Source organism: Ambystoma mexicanum, chromosome 3q, assembly GCF_040938575.1.
Source record: "Ambystoma mexicanum isolate Mex_15411 chromosome 3q, UKY_AmexF1_1, whole genome shotgun sequence".
Lineage (NCBI taxonomy): Eukaryota > Metazoa > Chordata > Amphibia > Caudata > Ambystomatidae > Ambystoma > Ambystoma mexicanum.
Window position 1 is genome coordinate 779425034 of NC_090926.1, and position 17520 is coordinate 779442553.

The window sequence follows — 17520 nt, forward strand, 5'->3', positions numbered from 1 at the left end:
GAACAAATTACAGGAGACCTGTGCATTTGTTTTACAGACTTTAGAAGATATTACACAAATTGGGATTTATCAATTAGAGTGAAAGACCAGCACTAATGACCTATAACAATCAGGATCAAGAAAACTATGATAAGGGTGAATGCACGTCCTCTTCCAGAAAGATGTTTATATCGGATGGTTTAATTCTGTTCATTTTTTTCTTTGTTTTGTTACTACAAGTAGAACATGTGTTTTTTTTTTTTATTATTCCATTTAGAATCTCTCCTGAGAAACTATAGCTAAAGCTATGGGGAAACACGTGTTGGGAGATAATTAAATGTCACAAAGTGACAAATGAAATACTAAAACGATGGTATGGAAATTGAATGTATGATTTAAATACATGGAACATCAAGAAAATATATTAAATAAATAATTCAAATATTGTGATAAAGTAACTGATAATTCTCTCTGGAGAGCGCACTACTTAGGAATACCAACTTTACTTGTCGTCAACATGACCGTTTGAACTTTGTAACGCCACAGAAGCAATAAGAATATTGTAAGTCAAAAAAGGCAGAATACAAATGCAATCCCTAACAATATATGAATACATCGAACGCGATATGGGGAAAACAAAATGAACATTGAAAGCACTAGAAATATTGGAAAGGATAAATAATTGTGAATGCAAAGAGAGAATGTTACACATATATGGAAAAAAGAAGCCCGGGCAGGCAAATACACCAGGCAAAGTGCAAGTATATGAGAAGTCCTGGCAGGAGAGTATATCAGGCAATCGGAAATGCTTAAGAAGTCCTGGCAAGGAAGCATACCAGGCAGTTGGAAGCACATAAGAAATCCTGGCAGGGGAGTCTACAAGGCAATTGCAAACCAACAGAGAAGTCCAAAGAAAGGACAGTGTTTTGATTGAACAAAGGGACATTTTAAGGAAGGAAACCACAAGGTTGAAAAGCTTTGTACGTACCAGGATTGTTGTGGGCCAATGTAAGACCCAACTGTTAGAATAAGAGACATTGCAATCCCATTGAAGAATCCAGGGGAAGGGAACCACCCTTTGGAACCAAGCTTCTGTTACCTTGGAGAACGTTTGTGTTAGTTGTTTTATTTTCGTTTATGAACACTTTTTGAAAATACCAGGTTAAAGACATTTCCCTTCTCACGTTATTTAGTTTGTAGTGCGAGGGTCAGGATAGAGCGTTCGGACACAAGGACCGCTTTTGATTTCTGACATCCTGACAAACGTAGATCCTTAGTTTTTGGTTATAAGTAGGGAAATTCCTCTTAGAGCAGGGTCAGAGGGCATTTTGCCAACCCGTTTACATAAATAAAAGTCTTTAACCAAAAGCATGTCAACTTTGTGCCCGGCTTTCAGTTCGGATCCTTCACACACCATTCAGGATCAATGGTGACCCACCTGTGCACTACCACTGCTGCAAGTACAGCCAGAGAGTATACATTGCAGAAAAGTAGGTAGGGAAAAACCACTGCCACCAACCATTCAGATTAGCTTGTCACTGTAACAAAAGGGTTATAGGAGCAGTGAGAAAGGGGATACGGGATACTTACTGTGGTCACCATCTCAGCACTCCATTTAAGGTGGGGGTGCTGATCTCACAATAGAAAAGATAGAAAGTATACATATATTCCAATGTAACAGAAAATAAAAATTGACACCCAAAGGGCTCCAAGCAATACTGCACAAAGTGTGCTGCATGCTGCAAAGGTCAATGACAGATGCTGCAAAACTTGGAGAAATGCATTTTTCCAAGAAAAAGGTATAACAAGAAACACACAGAGGTATCCCAAAGATAGGGTAAAGAATGGGTGTGGAAAAAGGTTCCCACTCACTCAAAGGAGCAGACCAAAAGTCCAGTACAGGATTCGAAATTGAGGGGAGTTGGAAGAAATTTAGCTGCTGCTTCTAGCATAGTAGAGCCTAGTTAGCTTGAAACCAATATCTTCCACGTGCTACTTTTGGCTCCGAATGCCAACTGGGGCCTTAAAAACATGTAAATGTGACATTAACTGAGTATTTGAGAATGTCAATAAAGAATGAGAACACATCTAGTACACATTTAAACACAATGGTTCATACAAAATGGACAAAATGTTAAAGGAGCATCTTTGGTAGCTTCTGCCTACTGGGCGATGCCTGAAAACCCAGGAGCTAGTTTTGCCTCCTGCTCTTTGAATCTCAGTTTGAAACCTTGTCAGTAGTACGGCAAAAAGCACTGACGGGCTCACAAATGGCGGAGATTGTGCATAAAAATAAAGATCAACCTAGCAATTGGTAGCCCAATGTACCTTGGCCATTGTGTTTCATGGGCTTCCTTTTTTTAGAGGGACCAAGCGGCAACCCTAAAATGGCCTCCGCGCTCAGCCATAAAAAATCTATAGCGTTTGCACTGTTATAGACTAGTTCCAGGCCCTAGGCAGATTATTACTCTTCCTGTAGGGATGGTTTTGGGCATCTGTCCGTTTTTGTGGCCAACTTGACCGGTATGTATGTGTTAAGGCAGCTTTTGTACCACTATTGAAGCCGCTACAGCAACTAATCGTGGAGGAACGTTAAAATACCTGACATTAAAGGGAAGCCAAACCTCTCGTAGATGTGGATAGCGTGGTTAGAGAGACAAGGCTCAACTCCCTGTTAAGGGTAGTAGGTCGACATGGAGGTACAATAGTCCACACACAAAAAAATACAGAAAATGACCGACAGAGATGCTGAAAAATATACAATTTCATGAAGTCGCACATGTAAAATTATGAGGTCAAATAAGTACTTTAGAGGAGAATACACAGTATTAAAGAAATACTAACCATATTTACAAGGACTCTCCCAACCCCGATGTCTATTTGTGAGCCCTCTACTGGCAGGAAGCACACAGCAAAAAACAACAAGGGGCGGGGATAACCAGGAAAACAAACCTTAGGAGGCAGGTAGGAACCCAGTACATTGCACAACTAAGTGAAGGGCCCTAAAGATACATGCCAACATATTACAAGTGAAATGCCCTACACTTGGTGGTCAGCACTTAGCATATATGGCAAAGTATGGGATTAAAAGACGCAAAACATTGATTTACAATCCGAGGCCTAAAACACAGTTACCATTTAATGTAGGGCTGTATAACAGTATTAATGCTCAGTCACCTAGTATAGTACATTAAGGGTCCCAAAATACGATGGACCTACAAAAGGTCTTGGACCTCCAAGACTCAAGGAACATTTCAGTAATAGTTACCTTCCTTATACTTTTCATGGACAAAAACACATTGTTACTAGTTATTTTCATAGTGTTTCAAGTACATTTACCATTGCCGAAAAGACTTTAGAAATTGATAGAAAATCACAGGTAAGTACTTAAATGGCAAACCTTGGTCTATAGCTCACTGAACCCCTATGGGGTCCAGTAAAAATGTCTATAGGCAGGTAGGTACCCCAGAGTCACTTTAAGCAAAGTTCTGGTGTCAGTTCAATGCTCCAACCAGTATCCAAACTTTCAGGGACTTACACTGGTATTAACCAATATGGGGCTGCATGATGGGCTCACAAAGTGCCCACATGATCAGAACAGGCATTTTGAGGCCACCTCGTGGTCACCTAGACAAAGGGAAACCACAGAAAATCAAAATGGCTGGAAATAGGATTTGAAAAAAACAATTGCCACCTCAATGGCTACCAAAAAGGTGCAATGGGCTACCAATTCGATAGAATTGGTCTCTTGGTGAAGCCAAAATTAAAGCACAGCTACCTCCAACCTTTTCCCTAAAGCCAATTTATAGTGACCAAATAATACTACGGCAAGAAATTGGATGCCCGAGAGGAACCCACGTCACTGGGCCCCTTAAGGGTAACCCAATACCATCTACTTTATATAAGGTATAAAGAAATGTAATGGCAGGGGACATCAGGACAAGTCAGTCTAACCACCAGAAAGGGATCAAGGAACCGAAAAATCAAAACATTGAGGGGCCCGAAAATCACTAAAGTAGGAATTCTGGCTTAACAGCAAGCAAAGGAGGGGGAACGCCCAAGCAGAAACAGTACATGCACAGAGACTAGAGTGGCGACAACCCAGGACGGACCAGAGGAGCAGATGAAGCTGGGTATTGTGGACTCAACACCCTTCCAGACGGCAGCTTTCAGCACTAAGGTGGGAAACCCTGGGGCTAAACGATGGGAGGTAGAGGTAAAACGGCCAAAACAATAGTACCAAGAGGGAAGACCTGGTCCAAGCAGATGAGAAGGACCAGAGGAAGGACAAGGATGGCACACAGACACTTCCTACACCCCATGGTGACTTAAATTACTGGGACATGAAACAATGGTTAACACATTCTTCAGCAGGTAAGTACTTTATGAACCCTCAAATGCAAAGTAAATTAACCATTTCCCAGCTACACAAGTTATCTAATGTGTGACCTTTGTTGAGGGATAGTTAAAGCATAAAGTCAGAGGTAAGAAGAGTTTTTCAGGGAGCCAGAACAGCCAAAGTCAATTGAGCAAAAAGTGTAGGTGAGCTGAAGCACTTCTTGCAGGTAGGTAAAAAGTCTTGCACAATGTTTTAGAAATCTTTGTAGAAAATGAAATCACTGTAGGGCCACACGCTGGGAGACTTGTGAGGGGCAAAGCTGCAAGCAACTCTGCGAAAGCAACCAAGACCAGTCAACTGAGAGCAAGCAAGGCTACACAACAAGAAGTAAGCAACCCCTTAGTTTTACAGTACCTTTGGTTTGAAGAAATTGGTTCGAGCTGGCTTCTGTTCCACTTGTAGGTCTGCAGATCCTGTGTTCGTTCTTGAGCCTCAGTTGTGGGGACAAGAGGGGAGACGTCTGGGCACGGCTGCACTACGAATTGAAGGTCGGTGGCATCAATGGGCAAGCTTCAGATCAGCTGCACTTCGCGATTTCAGCTTCTCGCGGCTCTTATAAACAGCACTGCCGCGGTTCTCGGATACCTTTATGGACTTTCCTTGCATCTGGGGTCCAGCACTCTATTGAGGTGGCTCAGGATTGGTCAGTCCTGCTTCATGGGAGTCCGGAGGTTCTTCCTGGCGCTCGGGTCGGACGATTCACTTGATCTGGTGTTCCTCTCCCTTGCAATCGGTTCCTGCAGCAGCAATGGAAGTACAGTCAGCACTTTGAGGATGTCCAGACGAGTTCGCTTTGGGGTTGATTGGTCCCCCCAACCCAAGGGGAGAAGTCGTCAGGGGAGAAGTCGTCCGTTGCAGGGCTTCTTTAGTCGAGGTGAATTCGGAGCTTCAGAAATGCAACAGGGCTTCACTGGGCAAACCAACGTCCAAGAATTGCAGCGTCTCTTCCAAGTTCTTCTTCAGAGTCCTTCGTCCAGTGTCCAACTCGGCCTTCCAAGCCAAAAAAACCTCACCTTTTATGCGGGTTTCTCCCATTCATCTGCAGCCTAGCTGTCACTCACACAACAGGGTGGCTGTCCTCCAAAGACAGCCAGCCGGCCAATCACCTTTGGGTGCATTCCTGTAACCAAGGGGATTAAGCACAGGGAGTTTCAGGCATCTGCATACAACTGTTGGAAAGGACTGTTTTATTTGTCATTTTCATCATGCCATTTTTTGAGCTTTTTAATACCTGGAGCTTCCTTGCTATTTTGAAAGCACACGTTCACGTTTTTTCCCACAATTGCCTGCTTATTTGACTGTTTTTTGGCCCTTCCAGGATGGCCGCTGTGGTTTCCTAGGCAGGCTTTGCTGGACCACCTCTCCCTGTGCTGCACTCCCGTTGGTTGCAGAGTGTTCTCTTCCATCCAATCAGGGACTGGCAGGCTTTAGCCGGCCCTCGGGCAAAGGCCCACTTCTAAGGCCCCTGTCTGCTCCCTGGCCGCTTCCGGAAGGCTAATTGGGGTCCTCCCTGCACCTTAACCACAATGATGCTGCCACCTCACTACTCTAAGAAATCCGGACTGCCTTGACGTTGCCTCCTCCAGAACTATGTGTTAGTTCCCTCCGCCTTTGACTATGACTGTTATTTCTGCTTGTGACTCATGTTGTCATCCTGATGCGCAGTGCTTCCTAAAAACCTTTGCTAACATCCGATTCGAAGATTGAAAAGTCAAATCCTGCTGTTTTTGCTTTGTGCTAAAAAGTCAAATCCTGATGCCCATTGCAAAATTCTCTGCATTTTGCTTGTATATTGTTTCTTCTTTGTAACCTGCCAGCCCAGTAACCTCACCACTCTTGTCCCACACCTACCTGCCCTAGCCCCCGCAGTATCTCCATCCTCTCCTCGCTTCCACCCCAATGGCACTTTCTGTTTCTCCTATCTTTTCCAACTGCTTCTCCATTGACTATCCTTCCCTTCTCACTAAGTCTGGTAGGAAGAAGTTCAAAAAGGATATCTTGGCCTCTAGCCCTGGTCTTCCTATCGCCAACACCTACTCCAATGCTTCCGCCAGACAGACCCTCACCGACATCCTCTTTGTCGTTCCTTCACCAGATCTATGGACTCCTCATATGGTCTCTCTGCTCTGCCCCATCTCCTCCTCTCCCATTAATGGTGGCACTCGCTGAGAAGTTCTCATGGCTTCCTTCGACTCCTCTAAAGTCATCATTAACGTCTACCTAAATGGCATTGCCATGGTCCAAGGCCCTCAGGCCAATCTCCTCTTTGATAGGCGTTTCCCTCGCCTCATCAATTTCCTCTCATCTCCTGCTGTCCCATCCTCTCCCCCTTGGCTTCCTTGCCCTCTCTCTCCTCCTCCTCCTCCTCCTCCTAAGGATCTTTCTCCTCCGCAGGGCGTACCTCTGATCTGTACCCCTCCCCAGAAGGTCTTTAATGCTGGTAACCTTCTTCATATTGCCACTCTCAACTCTCGCTCTGCTGTCAAACACTCCTCTGACATCTGCCACCTCCTTGAAGAACTAGACTGCCGTGATGTCCTTGAATTTACTGAGACATGGTTCAGGGCCAGCTCTGTCACAAGCTTTGACACTCTCCTCCCTGATGGCTACAAGATCCTCTCAGCACCCAGATCCGCCCGGTCTGGTGGGTGGGGGGGGGGGGCTGAGGGGGAGTAGCCCTGATCTTTCCTGAGTGGATTCCTGCCTCTATCATTCCCACTCAGACCTACTCCTCTTTTGAATGCCTTGTCTATAGGCTTTCTCTCTCGCCTACCCATTCTCTTACTGTGGTCACCATCTACCGCCTCCTGGTCCAATCACCTAATTTCTCTCTGAGTGGGCAGACCTCTCCTCCTACCTCCTGGCCTCTACCACTCAATTCCTCCTCCTCGGTGACCTCAATATACATTTAGACTCTCCTTGCTCCTCCTCTGTACTCTTCTGTGACCTCTGCGACTCCCTCTCCCTGTCCATCCTCCCCTCTGGCCCGACTCACTCTGCAAGGCACATACTCGATGTCTTGATTTCCTCTGACCTCCCCCTCCCCATCCCTCTGACCACTCCTCTCTCCTCGAGCGATCACTCCCTCCTCTCCTCTCATTTCTCCCTCTCTTCCCCCCAAGCCAAGCCTACCCCAACACTGCCACCTACCTTCTCAGACATCCAGCCCATGAAGCGTATGTCAGTTGAAGCTTTTGCCACCACTTTCTCTCCCCACCTTTCACCTTTGGCTGTCTCACATTCTGACACAGCCATGTCACTGCTCTACTCTTCAATTTCTGATACGCTTGATGCTCTTGCCCCTGTCATGAGGATCCATTTGAAGTCCAAAGCCAAGTACAATTCCTGGTATGACTCTGACCTAGCTACACTTAAACGTAAGTGCAGGGCGGCTGAGAAGAAACGGAGGACTTCCTGTTCATCCTCTGACAAACTGGCCTGTTATCTGCTACAAAGGCAATACCGACTCTCTGTCCTCACCAAGAAGAGAGTCCACATTCAAGCTCGTGTCTCTGCGGCATCTAACAACTCGGCCGAACTCTTTAAAATCTACAAGGAGCTGGCCAACCCTGCTGCAGTCTCTACCCCTCCTGTTGCCTCCCATGCTCTTTGCAATGCCCTTGCCTCTCACTTCATTTAAAACATCCAGGACATCCTGTCCACCCTCTCCACCCACACCCTTCCTCTCCCCTCCCCATCTGTGCTTGCTGACCCTCCTTTAGCCACCCCCCCACCATCCTTCTCGTCCTTTCCTCGTTTCTCCCCTGACAAGGTTGCTAGACAAGTCCGATCTATGAAAGCCTCGTCAAAACAGGTTCATCCCTGTTCCTCTAAAACCATGAAGGACTACATTGACATCTTTGCGCCGGCCCTTGCTGATTTTTGCAACCACTCCTTCGCCTCGGGATCCTTCCCCTCCCCTCTGAAGCAGTCCTTTGTGCATCCTCTTCTCAAGAAACCCACAGCTGATCCTTCTTGTCCAGCTAACTATCGCCCAATTTCCATTACTCCCTTTCTTGGCAAACTCCTGGAAAAGTTTGCCATCTCTCAGCTTAACCTTCATTCCAATTCTGTTGGCTGTCTCCATGACCACCAGTCTGGCTTCAGAGCTGCCAGAAGCACGGAAACTGCTCTCCTGAACATCCGTGAAGATCTGCTCTCCAACCTTGACTCTAACATTCCCTCTGTCCTCACCCTCCTCGATCTCTCTTCTGCCATCGACACGGTCAACAATACCATCCTGCTCAACAGTCACCGTGAAAACCTGGGTATCATCAGGCTCTGGCCTAGCTGACCTTTTTTCCTCTCATATCGACCCTCCCAGGTCCATCTTGGGTTCTTCCTTTCATCTATCTTCCTCTCTACCTGTGGTGTTCCCCAGGGGTCTAACCTCTCGCCCTGGCTTTTCAACCAATACCTGGCAACTCTCACCCACTGCATTGCCACTTTCTGCTCAAATTTCCAGTGCTATGTTGACAACAACTCATTTTCAGACTGCCCTCTGCCACCTCCTCTCCCTCTCTCATTGCCTAACTGCCATTCAAGATTGGTGTGCCGCCAATGATCTTTGTCTGAATGCCAGCAAGACGGAGATCCTCCTCATCGGCACACCTTCACCATCCTTTCCCCTCAACTCTCTGGCCGGCCTCCCTTGGCCCTCCTCCTACCCCCACCTGCGAGCCTAGGAACCTCGGGGTCATCTTTAACTCCACCCTTTCCTTCTCCGCCCACATCCGAGGTCTCTAAAAAGTCACATTTCCGACTGCACCTCCTCAAGGTACTCTGCCTTTCCTCTCCTTCCCCCAGAAGCTCATGGTATCCCAGGCTCTGGTTCTCTCTAGCTTGGACTATAACAGCCTCTTTCTAAATCTATCTGCCTCTACTCTCCACCCTCTGCAACTAATCCAGAACAGGACTGCAAGACTTGTCCTTGGCCTCAAGCCCTGGGATCGTATCTCTCCAGCTCTGAAATCTCTCCATTGGCTCCCAGTGGATGCAAGGATTAAATTCAAAACCCTCTGCATTGTCTACAAGGCTTTCTGGGGCCTGGGTCCAAAATACCTTTAGCTATCCCTCTGCAAATAACTCCCCTCTCGAGCTCTTCGCTCCTCTACCGCCAGCTCCCTCAGGGTCAGTCGTTTTTCAAAGAAACGAGCTGGGGGTAGATCTCTGTCTTTGGCTGGGGCCTCCCTTTGGAACAGCCTCCCTGCCACTCTAAAACTTGAGGAGAACCATCTCTGGTTCCGGAAGCACCTCAAGACCTTCCTCTTTTCTTTTGCCTTTGCTCCCCCTCTCCCCTGCGGATCTGTTCTCTTGGCACTGTGCACCTGGAAACCCTCTGTCCTCTGGACCCAGGTACCTGCTCACCCTGCCACCCTCCTGCACTGCCTCCGGGCCACCCCTTGCACTGGGGCCTGTATCTGTACCCATACAGCCCCCCTTTTTTCTTCCTGCACTTTTCAGACCTACCGTGTCTGCTGTCTTAAACCTAGCACTTGCAAATTGCTGGCTGCACTAAAACTGTTTGTTGCCTTTATTATTTATTGTTATTTACCGGTTTCTCCTCTGCTTCGCACTTTCCACTTCTCCGCCCTTCCATTAACTTTTCCCCTCCCCCTCTCCCATGCACTTGAGCGTTCTCAATGTCACTGGGCCTAGTAAGATCGCTGTTTTGTTCTCCCCTGTTCCCCTCCCTTGCCTTGTCGTGCTCTGAAACACTTGTGTACGAGCGCAATAGAAATAAAATATCAATATCTCCCTCACTTCCTGCCCTGCCAGACAAGCTGGAGAGAGGCAGGATTCAGCAGTGAACCCCGCCAAAGACAAAACGAACAAAGGGACCAAACCTGGTTTGGCACGCAGAGTGAATCTCAAAAAGGATCTTTCCAACAAGAAATGGTGAAAAAAGAAGAACAGGGCAATTTTGACAAAATGGGCAGCCATGAGTGCTTTACTGCAGCTGCAGTTGCAGCCTGCGGTAGAAACACACAATGACAGGAAAAAGTAAACCACTGCCACCAGCCATTAATTGTAGAAAGGGTACATTTTACATGAGAAACTAGACAAAGGGGATACTAAGTTTGTTTGTTTATAATGCGCGCCAGACCCAAGGGTATCGGGGCGCAGAGGATAAAAGAAGGCTTTCAGCTTAGTTACAAAGTGGCATAGGTACAAATCAGGGATTACAAACATGATATACAAAATATGCATGCTGAAGAGGATACAGAGAACGGCATATAATTGAATATAACCTTGCAGGCAGGAATGTAATCCAAAAGGCAGTTTGATGCTATTTACAAGGTGAGATAGCTCTAGGCTAATATGTTACTTGTCATTATCTTTAAACCATTTAATGATATTCTGTCTGAAATTGATAAATGTAAGATCAGCTCTCAGTGGTGGTAGCAGGGAGTTCCAAAATTGCGCTGCCTTGACCGGGAAACTAGTGCCCCTGATTGAAGATCATTTGAATCGTGGGACGAGGAGGCAATTAGTATTGACTGTTCTAGTAGGTCTGATTGAAGATTTTCTGTTGATTCCTTCTGTCAAGTAGCATTGTGCCCTATTATTTAGGCATTTGTGCACCAGTGATGCTGTTTTCAGTAGGATTTTGTCATGGGTGATTAGCCAATTGTGTTGTCTCCTAGTCTCAGAAATATGTTCTTTCCTTACTATGCTTAGCGCCACTCTAAGGGCATTGTTCTGGAGTGTCTATTCTCTTGATTTATTTGTTGGCACCAATGTAGAGGGCGTTACAGTAATCCAATTTGGACAGGATGGGGGCTCTGGCCAAGATAATACAGCTGTTAGAAGATAGGAAGTGTTTGCCAGCTCTAATTAATTTGCATGTGTATGCAGTGGAGAAAGTCAAAGTATTTACTTGTTCGGTGAATGTAAGGGTGGAGTCAAGGTAAAAACCTAATGTTTTTACTTCTTTGTCAACTTTCATAGAGTTCCCGTCAATGTTAAAGGATATTTGTACCACGCACTATCACCCCCGTAGTGGTCACCTGGCGCTCTGGTGGCTTTGAAAGAAAAAAAGGGAGTGGCTTTGGGGGAGTTAGTGGGATGAGCTGGAGAAGTGCAAGAGAGCAGTGATGTGCTGTTGGTGGCCTCGGCCCGGAATTCCGTTGGCTGGGCTTGGGGTGTTATCCTATTGGGAGACGCTGTGTTCTGTTGTGGTGGTTCATGGGTACCTTGTTTTGTTGTTGTAGTGTAGTGAAGGTTGTGCGGATGGTTGTGTTGTAGGTTTGTGGCTGTGTTTGGTTAGAGTTTGAAAGGTGAACGCAGAGGTTGAAGTTGTTAGTGGGTTGGTTAATTGGCATTGCTGTCTGGAAGTGGGGCGCTAGATTTCGACATTCCTAATTCAGCAGGGTGTGAGAGAGTCACTGTGTCTGCGTCCAAAACAGGGTTGTGCGACGCTCACGGTCCCTTTACCATATGGCATCCGTTCATATGCATAACCTTGCCCAGGTTGTGTACCGGCCATCTACGTGGCCCCAGTTTGTGTGCGGGCAGGCGTTTTGTGCGTCCCCTGCAGTCTAGCCCAGAGAACATTCACCAAATCTAGTCTAGTAAGGGGTGGCATCGGTAAGCCTGGGTTTGTTCCCTCCAGAAGTTCTGTCTCCTCAGCTTCACCCTCTTATTTGGTTGCTCATTCATGTTACCGCTACTAACCTCCTTGGAGTGTGGCAATGCTAGCGCTTGCAATAATCTCCATGTGCTGCGTCTGCCTTCATTCACAACTCTTTGTCCATGGCCCTGCCAATATCCACAGCTTAGTTGGTGTGGTAGGCGCTAACGCTCACCTAACTTTATACAGGTATGAACTGTAGTGGCATTTATTGCGTGGGTGATGGTTGTTCGTTGGGAGTTGGCTAGGGATGTTGGGTTGTGTCCTCATGGGTGTCGTTTGTGTCCTATTAGACTTAGTGTTGTCTCTCTTGTTGTGGTAAGAGTTTCTTTATTCGGTTTTGGATGTTGTCATTGTCCTATTAGATAGTCAACGTTTTAATTGTTTTTCCGTTTGGTTTCTCAGTTTGAGTCCGTTATGTTGAAGAGCCAGGTTTTTAGTAGTTTCCTGAATTGTAGGTGGTCTTCGATGTTTCTTATTTCTTTCAGGATGTTGTTCCAGGTTTTTGAGGCTAAGTGGGAGAAGGAGGAGCCCCCAAGTTTTTTCTTAAGGTATGGTTTTTCTTCCAGACGGATTTTGTGGTGAAGGAAGAATATTCAGGGCCTAATCTTGCGAGGTGGGAGGTAGTGCCGAGGATGAGGAGCTCCGTTTTATCATCATTCAGGCAGAGACCATGAGAGGCCATCCATGCCTGAATGATGCTGTAAATTCTATTCACCAAGGCCAAATCCTTATCATAATCCCAAGTAAGTGGTTAGAGGATCCGAGTATCATTTGCATAGTTGGTGTAGGTGATACAAAGATGGTCTACATCATCAAAAAGGGGCTTGGTAAATATATTATACAAGGTCAGAGAGACATGATCCCTGGGGTACCTCACAAGTGATGGAGATCGGGCCTGCGGCTGCTGAAGGAGTCCTGTTGCTGAGGAAGGATTGTATCCAGATTATGGCCTCCTTGGAAAAAAGTGGGCTGCTGAGTCCAAGTGGCTACATAAAAGTTTGTGGTCCACCAAGTCAAATGCAGCCGAGGTTGAGAAGGAGGAGCAAGGCGTTTTTTTTCCATTGTCTCCGAGTTCGTCAATGTGGGCCTCGAGATCAATTAATGCTGTTTCCCTGCCGTGTTGTGGCCGGAAGCCAGATTGGCGGGCACCTAGAGGTTTTTTTTTAAGTTCCACGAACTTCTGAATTTGTATGTATGCTACCTTATCTAAAATTTTTAGAAGGAATGGCACTGTTGTAATGGGCCAGTAGTTGGTATAGTTGGTTCTAGTGTTTGTTTCTTGAGGGGAGGGAGTACCCAAGACTCTTTAAGGTTGCATGGGATGATACCTGATGAGAAGGAACCGTTGATAAGTTTTGAAATGAAAGGTGCTAGGTCTCTAGCAGCGTCCTTGATTAGTTGTGCTGGACATTGGTCACCCTGGCAATTTGAGGGTTTGAGCGAGAGCATGACCTTCCCAACCTCATAATAATAGAGACTTTAGAAAAACTGAAGCGGGTTAGTTGTTTGAGAGGTGGCAAGGGTGTTTTGTTAGGTAAAGTCGAGGATGTTAGTGAAGATTTCTTTTGTGCTAACTTATTCTGAAGATTAGAGACTTTTGTTGACTAGGGCATGCTGAATATTGGAGCACCAAGTTTTGTCTTTGACGCAATTATCTTGTGCTGGAATTGGGGTTTCTAGTTCTTTTAATATTGTGAATAGTTCTTTCATACTGGAGTTAGCTTGCAGGATTCTGTTATAAATTTCCTGTTTCGCCACGAGGAGGTCTTTCTTGTATTGGGCTGATATTTTAATTAAGTTTGTTTTGTTTTCAGCAGAGGGAAATAACCTCCACGCAGTTTCACATTTTCTCTCATCTATCCTCAGGCCTTTCAGGTGTGGGGTGAGCCAGGTGTTGAGGTGGCTTTTAGGCTTACTATTTCTCAATTTTGGGGCAATATCATGAAGAGAAGTGGTCATAACTTTGTTATATTCGTCGACTAATGAGTTGGGATCCATATTGTGAGCTAGTGAGTTGAGATTAGGTAAGATACGGGGAAGAAGTTTATCTAATGTGATATTCTTTTTGTTTCGAGTTGGTGTAGGCTGGGAGGGTAGGGTCGACTTGGCGATGGGCCTTTTAGTTGCCAACGTGAGTGACAGAAGGTGGTGGTAGTAGTGATTGATGCGTTGCAGTTGTGATCCCCCACCCAATCAAGTATTCTCCCCTTGTTGTGAGTTGGTAGGTTCACTCTCTGGGTGAAACAGAGTTCTGCCAGGATGTTAGCCACAGAAATTGTTGGTCTTTCGGGTTGTTAAATCCGAGATTAAGATCCCCCATCAATATGGCTTATGAGGTGCTTTTTAGGTTATCTGACAGAATAGTGGATATATCATCATTGAAGGTGCCAATAGGGCCAGGCGGTCTATATATGAGATGGACATTAAGAGTTTGTGAGTTGGCGGTAGGTAATTTGACTGACAGGGATTCGCATGAATTGATGTCTGAAGAGGGGGCTAATCTCATGGAGGGATTGGCTTTAGCGATAATGGCTACGCCTTCACCCCGTGACTCCCGTCTGTCTGCTCTCAAAATAGTATATTTGTCCGGGACTGCTAAGGTAAGGGCAAGGACCTGCTGCATCATGTAGCCAAGATTCAGTGATGGCTAAATCGTCGTAGTTTCCTGCTATGATTAGGTCCGCTATCTCCGTAGCGTGCGTGACTAATGATCTTGCATTTATTAAGTACCCTTCGAGGTCAGGTGCGGTGTTGTCTAGCGAGGGAAGGGTGCTGGAAGTAGCTCCAGTCGCATGTGCGCCTGTCATGATGCCTACCCCCGGGCATCCGGATCGAGTCCATCAGCCCCGGGAGCAGGTTTCCAGATATTTATCAAAACCCCAACAGCCCCGGCTCATAATAGGAATCAGTCCTGACGCCAGGCTCATAGACATTACTTACCTCATGCAGACCATGCTGCAACTGAATCCAAGCCAACGTGAGGCTTGGATGGGACTATTTTGTTACAGGGACTATTTTTTACGCGGGTGTGGTTCTGGGGAACTTCTTACCTGGAACTACTTTGGAGGCTATTTAAACCACGCCCGATCAGCAGCACACGCTTCGCGTTATTCTGCAGCGTAAAGCTCACCGTGCCTGCAAGCCTGCATCCAGTCTTCTGCCACGCCCGCCTCGAATCCGGAGCTCCTAGGAAAAGGGGAAAAGAAGGAGAAAATGTTACTTAACGAACATCATTTTTATTCCTTACCTGATTCCGGACCCTGCACGTCTCTGAGCCTGGAAAGAACATTATTCCAACACTCGTCGCTTCGCCAGCTGCAGCGCCGCGTTATACTCACCAGTCCACAGCATCTTTCAACTCAGCGCTCTCTCCCTCTTTTTGTCGTCGAACTCCAGCATCTGGGGAAAACCAAAGAAACAACAAGGTGAGCCCGGAAGCCGTCAAATATCATCACTTACCATAGACTTACCTGATTTATCACCGGAGGCATTACCCTTTAACATGCCCCCTCTTCATATGTCGCACCTATAAAGGGAGAGAAAAACAACAAATTAAACTCAGGCAACTTTACCGGACAGTGTTGGGAAATACAGACTCTTACCCAAATGCCATCAGCTACCTCCAGGCAATATTCTTTTGGACCCAGTGCAATTCAAAAAATGGAGCGAACACCAGATATATTGAACTCTTTTGAACTTTATAAGCCCCAGAGTCAATAGCCGGAACTCCTCCAGTACCTTCAAGCCAGTGAAGTAACTGGTATCTACGTGCCCCTGCATGCCAAGCAGGATGGAGAGCTCATCATTTAAATACATAAGGTGAGCTTACTAAAAGGAAATATCAGGGGTGACTAGTGGGGAGATCGGGAGCAGCGGGGGGTCCTTGCTAAAATCCACAGGAGGCTAAATCCCTTTCTCCACTTGCAGGAGAATACTTCTTCGGGTCAAGCAGACTAAACTAGGCGGACCAGTCCAAACAGTCATCTCAGCACTACGCATCACGTTGGTAGAGACCACAGCTGTCCAGGTCCGACCGACGCCCCTGTGGGAACCAGGTGAGTGTAACAGCACCAGTATGGGGCTTGGATTTTTGTGAAGAGGCTAGGTGATGTGTGGGGTGGAGAGCTATTAAGAGTGGTCTTTTTAGTATTCATTGTAAGTCTATAAAGGTAAGCTCATTCCCTGGCAGTCTAAGCTGGTCCCAGAGCTGGCCGGGGGTTCAAATAGTTTCGGCAATCATGCGCGAAGTCTAGAGTTTCTGTGAGCAATGTTACAGGGGTTATTTTGATAAAGTGTTCCCTGGGGAGGGTTTAACTTACTTGAAAGTTGTTCAAGAGTCAGAATAATGGGCGTGGGTGTAATCGGCACAGTGGTCAAGGATGTTGCCATAGTAGATGAGAAATAGTGAATAGGTGGTATACGGGTGGGTGGACTTGAAGGACTAGTTGGTACCCCTAGAGTGAGGAGTATGCCTAGGGAGACTATGTTAAATAGGGTGGTGTAAATAATGCCTCAAGGTCCGGTAGGTGCAGTGGTAATTACTCCAAGTTGTACAGTAGGACTAAGTAGCCAAGTGGGACAGCGCATATAGTTTGGCATGCATAGTTTAGTATGGTATGGTTCAACACAATAGGCTGGTTTGGCATAGGCTAATGCATTTGAACATAGTGGGCTAGTCAAGTATGGGCTAGTACATTTGAACATAGTAGGCTAGTCAGGTATAGGCTAATACGTTTGGGCACATTGGGTTATGCAGGTATAGGCTGATACATTTTTAGCACAATAGGCTAGTTTGGTATGGTCTAATACATTTGAACACAGTGGGCTAGTCAGGTATGGCCTAATACATTTGAACACGGTGGGCTAGACGGGTATAGGCTAATACATTTGGACATGATAGGCTATTCAGGTATAGGCTAATATGTTTGAATCCAGAAGGCTAGTTAGGTCTGGGCTAGTGCACATGGATACAGTAAGTGGTAGTGCGTTATCAATAACAGCATCAGGCAACAGGTGCTAGAGTGCCTAGATGGCAATGTTTTGTTATAATTGCAGTTTTTGTAGAAAATAACATGCAGCTGTAACTAGTAGCAGGCATAACAGTGGCACAGTAGGAAATAAGCGCTTATTTGGAATAACAAGCATACAGTAACGCGGCACAAGACATTTCTACATTATTTGGAATACATGATAATGTGTCCGAGATAGTAATCTGTGCTTGGCAATTCGGGGCATCAATAGCAGGTAAGCGTTCGCTAAATGTACAGGTACGCACTAGCCATGCGGAATTAGGCAGAACTACAATCGATATTTGGGAGAAAAAATGCAGGGCGAACTATGATCAGAAGGTTAGGCAAAGAGCACTATATACAATAAACCGTAGCAGCTATGGTGGTCGGAGGATGCAGTATGACATGCATTACTTACCGTAAAAGCATTTCTGATGATTGCATCTGCTTAGATTCACATGCTGTACATATAGTCCGACATCCAGTGGTAACCGCAG

General features: G+C 46.1%; 1 protein-coding gene across 1 annotated transcript in view; it reads right to left on the reverse strand.

The window, feature by feature from the left end:
* NUP85 (nucleoporin 85) overlaps nucleotides 1-17520 on the reverse strand; it is a 977524-nt gene that overhangs the window by 474289 nt on the left and 485715 nt on the right. The gene's annotated exons all lie outside the window — the stretch shown is intronic.